Genomic DNA, 11,385 nt, shown 5'->3' with positions numbered 1-11,385 from the left:
TACCATACACACTGTAAAGAGAGTGATCAGGTAAGGTGAGCTATTACCAGCAGGAGAGAAAAGAGAGAGAGAAAAAAAACCTTTTGTAGTGATAATCAAGGTGGGCCATTTCCATCAGGTGACAAGAGCATGTGAGGAATGGCGGGGGGGGGGGGAAATAAACATGGGAAAATAGTTTTACTTTGTGTGATGACACATCCACTCCCAGTCTTTATTCAAGCCTAATGTAATGGTGTCCAGTTTGCAAATAAATTCCAATTCAGCAGCCTCTCATTGGAGTCGGTTTTTGAAGTTTTTTTGTTGAAGAATTGCCACTTTTAGGTCTGTAATCGAGTGACCAGAGAGACTAAAGTGTTCTCCGACTGGTTTTTGAATGTTATAATTCCTGATGTCCGATTTGTGTCCATTTATTCCTTTACGTAAAGACTATCCAGTTTGGCCAATGTACATGGCAGAGGGGCATTGCTGGCACATGATGGCATATATCACATTGGTAGATGTGCAGGTGAACGAGCCTCTGATAGTGTGGCTGATGTGATTAGGCCCCACGATGGTGTCCCCTGAATAGATATGTGGGCACAGTTGGCAACGGGCTTTGTTGCAAGGATAGGTTCCTGGGTTAGTGCTTTTGTAGTGTGGTGTGTGGTTGCTGGTGAGTATTTGCTTTAGGCTGGGGGGCTGTCTGTAAGCAAGGACTGGCCTGTCTCCCAAGATCTGTGAGAGTGATGGGTCGTCCTTCAGGATAGGTTGTAGATCCTTGATAATGCATTGTAGAGGTTTTAGTTGGGGGCTGAAGGTGACGGCTAGTGGCATTCTGTTATTTTCTTTGTTGGGCCTGTCCTGTAGTAGGTAACTTCTGGATACTCTTCTGGCTCTGACAATCTGTTTCTTCACTTCAGCAGGTGGGTATTGTAGTTGTAAGAACTCTTGATAGAGATCTTTAGGTGTTTGTCTCTGTCTGAGGAGAGACTGCTGAATTGGAATTAATTTGCAAACTGGACACCATTACGTTAGGATTGAATAAAGACTGGGAGTGGATGTGTCATCACACAAAGTAAAACTATTTCCCTAAGTTTATTCCCCCCAGCCGTTCCTCACATGTTCTTGTCAACTGCTGGAAATGGCCCACCTTGATTATTACTACAAAAGGTTTTTTTTCTCTCTCTTTCTTTTCTCTCCTGCTGGTAATGGCTCACCTTACCTGATCACTCTCTTTACAGTGTGTACAGTAACCCCTATTGTTTCATGTTCTCTGTGTATATAAAATCTCCCCACTGTATTTTCCACTGCATGCATCCGATGAAGTGAGCTGTAGCTCACGAAAGCTTATGCTCAAATAAATTTGTTAGTCTCTAAGGTGCCACAAGTACTCCTTTTCTTTTTATCAAATACTGTGAGATTTGCAGTAAAGTTGTAACATTGGTTACCCTGGATAGCTAAACAGTGTGTTCTATAGATGGTGCCTATTACTGGGCAGCTCTGTCAGCACTGCATTTTCTGCATTGAGTATGAATTAGCACGGGGTTCCAAATCCATCATCTGCTTTATTAAGAACAATAAATGCGTTGCCTTTAAATAGTGTTTCATCCACAGATCTCAGGGAACTATATAAAGATGATGAGGCATAATCATCCCTAATTTAGAGATAGATTAACTGACCTAGAAAGAGGTTAGGTGACTTGTTCAAGGTCACACAGCAAATCAGTGGCACAGACAGAAAGAGAACTTGAGTCTTCTGACTCAGCCCAGTGTCATATCCATACTGTTGAGTGTGTGTAAGTGAGAAAGAAAGATATCACACTGAGCTTTGTGGGTGTCGGTCTGTGAGAGGAAGTGAAAGATCCCATGTCAGCCTGTGGGTTTGTGAAATAAGTCCCGGTGGAAGGTGCTGGCTTGGCAGCCATGGAGACTCAAGTTCTCATTTTATCAGTAAATAGGTACAGCATGGGTGGCAGTGCTGAAAAATTCCCCAGGGTGCCTTTAACTGTATCTCAACCTGACCTGGAGAGTCTGTTTCTCGGGGTCTTCATAACCATTCAGTCTTTGGCCTCTGTCAAAATTATCAACAAATGCCTCAGTCCTGCAAATTGTTCCATGCAGGTGGACTCCTTGTTCATGCAGAGATCCACTGAAGTCAGTGGGGCTCTGCACAGGTGCAGGACTCTGTGTGGAACAACTTGCATGACTCAAGGGCAAACGTACACATTTGTGACAATAATGGGAGTGATTTCTGTGGCTGAGAACACCTGCTCTCAGGGAAATGAACTTACTTCACTTATTAAGCCACCTAAAAGTCATCAGATCAGTATCGGGTTTACAATGGCGCCATGTCCACACTCAGAGGAGCTCCGGTGCCGGGACCTTCCCCCACAGCTCTGCTCTGAGGCCCCATCCTCACTTGGCCTCTTCCCTCCAAGGCTCTGCTAACCGCTTGCTCCTCTCCTCCCCGCACTGCTCGCTCCTCTTTGCCCCTCCCACCTGCCCGCTGCTCCCTCCTCTCTGCCCCCCCCCCTCGCCCACGTGCAGGCCACTGGCTCCTGTGAGTGGTGGGCGGGGCCTCAGGGGAAGAGGCCCAGCGGGGCAGAGCCACAGGGAAGAGCAGGGGGTGGAGTGGGGCCACGGTCCAGGAAGTGGCAGGGAAGAGGCGGGGCAGAACAGGGGCAGGAAGAGGCAGGGAGGGGGCAGAGCCTTGGGAGTAGGGGTGGAGTGTGGGTGGAGCCTGGGGTGGAGCCGGTGGGCAGCACCCCTGGCACATTAGAAACTTGGAGCATATGATGCAATGTATAGCAAATGCAATAAGATGTGTAAACGTAGTAAAGCTTGGGAGTGCGAGTGATAGCTCAGTGGTTTGAGCTTTGGCCTGCTAAACCCAGGGTTGTGAGCTCAATACTTGAGGGGGCCATTTATGGATATGGGGCAAAAATTGGGGATTGGTCCTGCTTTGAGCAGGGGGTTGGACTAGATGACCGGTCCCTGATAGTCTATGATTCTATGTCTATGAATAAAGAGAGAGAGTTTTTGTGTAACTCCGGTGCTGTCATGTACACTGCATTTACTGCCCAGCTCCCCGCGTTTAAATCTAATCAGTGAAGCACTGCTGTATGACAGATAAACATATCTGAGTAACAGAGTTTGAAGTCAAACTGAGTTTTTGGGAAGCCGAGTGGAAAGAGGTCTCAGAGGGAATCCCAACAAAGCCCAGCTCTCTGATTAATAAGCCCTGTCTCCCATTGAATGAGATTGATTGTTAAAGTGAAAGGAATATTTTTGTCATATATAAATTGATAGACAATTGATTTTTGTATTGGGTTTATTTTGTTTTCTGCACACAATGGCTTCAGTGAATTGGTGACAGTTTAAAGGACTATCTTGTTTAGGGTGAAATCCTCATCCAAGGAATGCTGTCTTTAACCCTTTACATAGTTCATGCCCTGTCTGCCTATCAAAGAAATTCTTGTGCACCTACATACATAGTATACCTGCTGATAGTTTGATTACAATGACATTGCTTACCTTAAATATATTAATCCCAGGGTAATGACTTGGAAGGTTTAAGGTACTGGTGTCAGCAGGGTCCTCTCTCCTTTCATATCTTCCGGTGAATAGGAAGGCTGCTGAAGTTAAAGTCTGGAGAGTGTACTTGGATCAAGGAACATATGTTACTCAAGCCAGCACATCCATGTGACACAGTATGTGCTTTTGCCTCTCTGTCCTCACAGTGTTTTCCTCTCTCAGCTACTTCCCAAGATAATAGGAAGTGCTCTCAAGCTGTCTGCTTCACACCAAGTTTCCTCAAAGCAATTTAAGGGCACATTGCACATTTACAGTTATATCTGACTGTTGTAAGGCTAAGAGGCACTTTAATAGACTCGTAGGCTTATTCACCCCTCCTGTGGATCTATTACCGTTGGGAATACCACAGTACAAGCCTTGTGAAAATTCTGTGCTCTTGTTGTGCCCTACGGCAGCCTGAAATCTACTTAAAATGCTGGTGTGCTCTATTATTGAACACACATAACTGGTTTTATGGGCCTGTTAGCTATCTATCAGATTTATGCAGTTTCAGTCCATTCACTGACCTCTATTTCTATCCCTTTCTGCAAACAGGCACATGGGCACGAGCAGAACCATGTGGATTCTGAGTTATGAAATCTCAAAACCTGTGAGACTTGCCAGTGTTTGTTCCAAACTCTGCACTCAGGCCAGGCTGGTAGATAGGCTCTTCGAATTTCAAACCTTTTGTGCAAACATGGACCATGCCAGGTTCTGACAACCCCTCCTTTCCCAGAGCTCTGAGGAGAGACTGCTGGGCGTATTTGACAGAATGCAAAATTTACTTTTGTTTTCGGGTTTGTTTGAACGAAACTAAAAGTGAAACGCAGCGGGAGTTGGCAGCACCTACATAAACTGAAACAATCAAATACGGTTGTATCAATCTAATATAATTGAGGCACTACACATTAGAAACATAGGACCAGAGCTAGTATAGCTCCACTGAAGGAAAGGATACTGTAATGTCCCAGGCATCTTACAGGTAAATTATTCTAAAGAAAAATAGTGGCATTTTGAATCTGGCCAACCCCAAGTGTTTAAAAAGTATGAGTCAGGCCTCCCAAAATCATGAGACTGGCTTAAAATCCATCCTCAGCCCTCCTCACAAATGCTGCTCCTGTTCCCAGACGCCCTGTCTCATTAGCTGCCAAGCCAGGTTTTTCTGTAGCTATTGCAGCCCTCAGTTTCCTCCCTCCCACTCCCCTGCAGGTGATTAGGTTACAGCTTCTACATTTAAAAATGCACTCAGTCAACCTGCTGCTCCCTCAAGTCCTCCTGCTCTAGAGTCCAGGTGACCTTGCCTCCTCCTGTAAGACCAGGCTCCAATGATCAGCGGCCTCTAGGGGGCACAGCTCTAGGAGACAATGGATTTAGAGGTTTCTCTTCTTAGCACCGCAAGAGAATGCAAGCACAAGACAGAACACACAGGCTCTACTACACACTGCTGGCTGGCTCCTCGTCCTTTTCTTCTTTCCTTTGGCAGATCTCCCTTTGTCTCCCCCTATTAGGGTGACCAGATGTCCCGATTTTATAGGGACAGTCCCGATATTCAGGGCTTTTTCTTATATAGGGACCTATTACCCCCGCACCCTCTGTCCCAATTTTTCACACTTGCTGTCTGGTCACCTTATGCCCTATCAACTCTTTTCCGCCTAGACCGGATGTTGTTACAATCCACACTTTCTGCATCCTGCTGTCAGGATGCCACAGCAACACAGTGGGGCTTCAGCTAGCCTGTGGGAGTACAAAATAAACCTGGATTTCCGATGGCCTCTCTCGAGGGCTGTCTGAAGGCTAGAGACAAGGTGACTGCTCTAGTATTAATTTGTGGGTTGCCACAGTGTTAATGTCATTTTGGCATGGTATTTCCCATTGCAGTGCCCTAATGTGGCCCTGGCCTGGTATATACAGGCGGCCTTTCTGGGATCTCAGGCTGTGAACTGCCTTCCCCCTTCTGAGTTGACTGACACACGTGCGTGGTCTGTCAGTAAGTTGTTTCTTCCCCAGGACTTGAGAGAACTGGTCCATGGGTTGCAGAGCCAGAATGTTTTGTAAAGCGTCCAACATGGGGCCCAAAGTGGTTGCTTGCCGTACTCAAGTTTAAGGCCAGTCTCGGTAGTACTCTACAGTGGAGTGAAGATTCGCACCTGTGTCCATCTCTTCCGCAGTTGTCCCACTGCTCAACTGTCCGAAGTTCCTGCTTCTGTCTGCTCCTCTTGTTACTCTGGGTTCATAAATCCAGGAAACGGGTCCAGCACAGACAAAAATAGTGGAGTATTCGTAACATGACAGAATCCTGGATGAGAAATGCAGCGGGCAGGCAAGCCAAGAGTCAATGGCCCAAGAAAACGTGATGTGGCTGCAAATTAGTCCCACAAACTTGGGACACAGCTGCAGCACAGATCTTCACTTTGGAATGACCATGTAGCCCATGGACCAGAACTTTTACCCTCTTGCCCCTTGATCTGAACTATGCTTCTTTTTTCGCCAAGTCAGACACTCTGCCCAGTCTATCCTCAAACAAAGTGCCTAGAAGTGGCTGTGAATCTCAGGAAATGTCATTTTCAAGTTCTCACAGTGTATGTTTTAGAGTGTTGGGAGACTTGATTTCAGTCTTTTATAAATTGTTGATTTGCCAAAGTACTAGAGAAATACTGAAGAGCCTTGGACCACGCCACAGGCTGTCAAAGTTTAAGTGCTTCCACAAATGAAATTTTCAACTTTCCTTCCATGTTCCAGCTCTGCTCTGGTGTTCTACTATGCCTGTTCCAGGCCCAGTGTGGTTCCTTACTTCATCATTTTGTGAAGTGCCCTCTACCCAGTTTGGGGATCACATCCAGAATAAGCTAGGCTACAAGCAAAACTCCCCTGTGATGTTCACTTTGGGGTAGTGTCATCTTCCCATAGATAGCTTACCACGCCTTTCTTCATGGCAAGGAAATACGGTTTGATTTTAAAATGGGCTGAGAGCAGAAGAGCAATGTATTTATATACAGAAACATAGGACTTGCCATATCGGACCAGATTAATGGTTCACTAAGTCATGGCTTTTGTGTCCGCTTTTTCTGTGACTTACATTTATAAATCAAAAGTAACTTCACTGAAGTCAATGGAGTTATACCAAAATAAGTAAGGTCAGAATCAGGCTTCCATCTCCAGAAGAGGCCTACACTTAACGATTCAAAGGAAAATCAAACTCTCCTACAATGCAAATATCCCGCTGGGGAGAGAGAATTGAGCAGGAACCAGATAAGTGAGACGTCTGGACAACAGAGGAAAACAACGGAAGAAAAGGACAAAACAGAGAAATATAGAGAAAAGTGAAAAAAGATGAAAACATAGAAATAGCGAGAAAATGGATTGAAACTGAAGAGGCAGAAAGCAGAGGAGAAGAAAGGAAGATGATAAAAATCCATCTCATCAGGCACAGTTTCTTGGGAGTCTCAGGCAGGGGGCTGTCTCCCAAGAAAAGCCAATTAAGTTCTCAGACGTGCAGGAACAAGAGACCAGGGCTTCATCACACAAACAAAGGAAAATTTAAGGATTGTATGAAGTCCTGCTTGCGGGAAGAGGGACAAAATCTGGACCATCTCACACAAACTGAGACAGATGACAACCAGATGGCCCAGTCCCATAGGGCTGAATATCCTGAGCACATTTCTCATCATGTCACACACATCCTTTATAACAGGGATGCAATCAGAAAGCCAAAAAAAGCCCATTGAAATCAGCGGAACAACTTCCATTGACATCAGTGGCCACTGGATCAGATCCACAGCAAGTGAAGCTTACACATAATTCTCTTGTATAGTGTTTCTCAACCAGGTCCCAAAAGGCAATCAAAGGTGTCACCAGATATTGGAAAATGTTGTTAGAGTTTAAAGCAAAGAAATTCTCACTCCCCCACTCCCTACACACATTTACCCTTCAAGTTCAAGTATTATCGGTCATCCTCTTGAAACACACACAAACCAGCTAGATAGTCTTATCATTGTTACCCCTGACACTTTTTTTTACTCTTGCTTTTAACATAAATGTAGGGGGGTGTGACAGGTTTCAATCAGTTCACCGAGCCTCTAGGGGGTGATGGAGAGCTACTGTCCCACTGGCAGGCCTTAGTCACACCTTTCGGGCACTGGGGAATTAGCGGAGAAGGTGTGCCGGCACGGGTCTGCGGCGCGCCCCTCCGGCAGGGGAGCGCCGGCACAAACCTGCAGTGTTTGGGATTCTGCTACCCAAGACGGGTTGGCCAGGAACGCAGGCCCACCCAACTCCTTTGCGTTCCAGCCCAAGGCCCTGACAGTGGCAGGAAGAGAGCTTCCTGCCGCTGGGTCAGCGGAGAACCATCTACGCCCCGCTGAACAAATACGTCCACCATACTGTGCAGTTCTGCCCCTGGGCTACTTCCTACCCGGTCTCTCAAATGGGCCTCTCCGGTCCCTCCAGCTCGTCCGGGTACTCAGCGGCTGGCAGTCCTGGTCGCCTCAGGCCTTCCTCCAGGTCAGGTTCCTCCTGGCCCAGGGCCTCCCCTGGGTTGGCAGCAGGGTCTGGAGGGAGCAGCCAGCAGCCTGTGTCTGTCTCCCTCCCTCGTGCTGCCCTCACTGGGCAAAGGGCCCCGCCCTTTGTACTTCCTGTTCCACCCCTCCCCTTCCGGGGATTGGCATAAGCTTGGTCTGGCCGCGCCCACTCAGGCTGAGAGGGTGGCTCTTTACCCTCTGGTTTGGAGGGAAGCCACCCTGGCTCCCTACAGAGGGTAATGACAATTTGCAGCTTCAAATACAGGGTCACCAACCTGAAAAGAAACATGGCTCCTGTAGAAAGCAATCCTGTTTAAAAATGTGAGGTCTGTACTCAATGCCAGCTCCCAATATCCGGATAGGAAAAGATGTGGAGATGTGTGAAATTGCCTGGAAAACACATCTGCAAAGTGAGCCTAACAAAGTGTTTTGTCTTTGTGACTGACGGTCAGATTTTCCCCTGTGTACATTATTCTTGGATGGGGAGTGGAAACTCAATGAACAGCAGTTTGTGGCGTTTCTTTGCCATTATTTCTTGGGGATCAGAGTTTGCCCCCTGTGGAAGTGGCCGGGGTTCCACCTCCTAGGCTTCTAGATCTTGGGGGATCTGCTTGAAACAAGGGGCATCTGTGTAGTTGTCCTTCATCCATATGGCCCAAGGGTTCCCTCTCTCAACCCTGGGTGCTCCTGGTGCCTTTCTCAGAGCAGCCATGATGGTGTTTCCATACACAAAGACGGAAGCAGTATAAGTTTCTCCATGCTCTGTCTGCAATGACTCAATGTTCTGCACCATGCTACCACTTTATAATCTAGGGAGCCTGTACGACTTAAAGGATGCTTCTGTGGAGTATAGGAAGAAGTGGAAGGAGCATACTGTGGAGGAGGCACTACCTCCTCTTGTGCAGCCCAAACCATATCCCCACGTGCAGGCTCTGCTCCACAGGAGGAACAAGTGGAGCACTTGGGGGCCATTAGCAGTGATGGATATTTAACATTATTACTAAAACTGTAAGAAATACAATTGCTGAGTTGGCCACCAATCTCTAAACAAATATAATACAATATTGGATGTATGAAAAACTTTGGTACATTATCCTAAATAAAACCAATTAATTGTAAAGCTTAATAAAAAATTGAAAGTAAATAATGGATCACTGTGCATTTTTCTCCATGTGCAGTCATTCATAATTCACAAGGAAACTGCTAGCACAGCTCCAAGGAAGTAACAAAGTAATTTAGTCATGAGGAACTAATATAGAAAGTAGGGATGTCTATTAATCGCAGTTAACTCACGCAATTAACTAAAAAAAATTAATCGTGATTAATCACAGTTTTAATTGCACTGCTCAACAATAAAACACCAATTTAAATTTATTAAATATTTTGGATGTTTTTCTACATTTTCAAATATATTGATTTCAGTTACAACACAGAATACAAAGTGTACAGTGCTCACTTTATATTATTATTTTTTATTTCAAATATTTGTACTGTAAAATTGATAAACAAAAGAAATAGAATTTTTCAGTTAACCTCATACAAGTACTGTAATGCAATCTCTTTATTGTGAAAGTGCAACTTACAATTGTTACATAACTGCCCTCAAAAACAAAACAATATAAAACTTGAGAGCCTATAAGTCCACTCAGTCCTACTTCTTGTTCAGCCAATCACTAAGACAAACAAGTTCGTTTACATTTATGGGAAATAATGCTGCCCGCTTATTTACAATGTCACCTGAAAGTGAGAACAGGCATTCGCATGACACTTCTGTAGCAGGCATTGTAAGGTATTTTACGTGCCAGATATGCTAAACATTCATGCTTCAATGCTTCAACCACCATTCCAGAAGACATGCTTCCACACTGATGACACTCATTTAAAAAAGAATGCATTAATTATATTTGTGACTGTACTCCTTGGGGGAGAATTGTATGTCTCCTGCTCTGTGTTACCCACATTCTGCCATATCTTTCATGTTATAGCAGTCTCAGATTATTACCCAGTACATGTTGTTCATTTCAAGAACACTTTCACTGCAGATTTGACATAATGCAAAGAAGGTACCAATGTAAGATTTCTAAAGATAGCTACAGCAATCGACCCAAGGTTTAAGAATCTGAAGTGCCAAAATCTGAGAGGGGTGCGGTATGGAGCATGCTTTTAGAAGTCATAAAAGAGCAACACTCCGATGTGGAAACTACAGAACCTGAACCACCACCACCAAAAAAAAAAATCAACCTTCTGCTGGTGGCATCTGACTCATATGATGAAAATGAACATATGTTGGTCCACACTGCTTTCGACTGTTGTCAAGCAGAACCCGTCATCAGCATGACAGAAAGATTGCACTATAGTACTTGTATAAGGTGAATTGAAAAAATACTATTTCTTTTGTTTTTTACAGTGCAAATATTTGTAATAAAAAATAAATACATAGTGAACACTGTACACTTTGTATTCTGTGTTGTAATTTAAATCAGTATACTTGAAAATGTACAAAACATCCAAAATATTTAAATAAATGGTATTCTATTATTAACAGTGCAATTAATTGCAATTAATTTTTTTAATTGCTTGACAGCCCTAATTGAAAGTGGTTCATGATCCTGCTCAACCCTAATACCGTGAGAATGTTCCATGTCCCCTATGCGTCTGAACTGGGTTTACAGGAGGTAGAATCAAGACCTGTTTGGGATGGGCATGTGCATTTGTAGAGTTACTTAGCCGCACATCATATACTTTGAAAGTATAGAAAACCAGCCTACGCAACCCATGAGCCAAATAAAAGATTCATGATCTAAGTTCAGATTCATTCATGTGTAAGCAGAGTCTGGATGAGCTCTCCCCTGACATCTAGTGGTTAGCTGTGGAAAAAGACTTCAGAAGCTGATCTCATTTGCATGGACACACCCACCCTGCCTAGGTGCTCAGCATGCTGGGACTGGTTGCCCAAATGATCACTTGTGACTGGTGTTGGATCCCCAGTCTCCTTGTTATTGGAGCAGGAGTAGTAAAGGGTTGCTATCCTTGTTGTGTAAACTGAGGGCAGCAGAACTGTACCTGGCATACCCCAATGGAGGGACTCACCCTCAACTCAACAGCACTCGCTAGGTAGGGGACATGGGTTCCAAAGCCCAATGAGTTGAGAGAGGGTGGGGACAGGTACTTGTATCTGGAGGTGTGGGCTGTGTTTAAGGGTACTAGACACCATTTGACCTTTCCCCTCTCCATGGTATAATAAAAGAGCTGATGGGCAATCACTTGTTACGAGTATGATCATTTTCCATGTGAGTTATGGTCCTCAGGTGGCTAA

This window comes from Natator depressus, chromosome 2, assembly GCF_965152275.1.
Source record: "Natator depressus isolate rNatDep1 chromosome 2, rNatDep2.hap1, whole genome shotgun sequence".
NCBI classification, from domain to species: Eukaryota; Metazoa; Chordata; order Testudines; family Cheloniidae; genus Natator; species Natator depressus.
The sequence above is the reverse complement of the archived record's forward strand: the minus strand, read 5'-3'. Positions refer to the sequence as shown.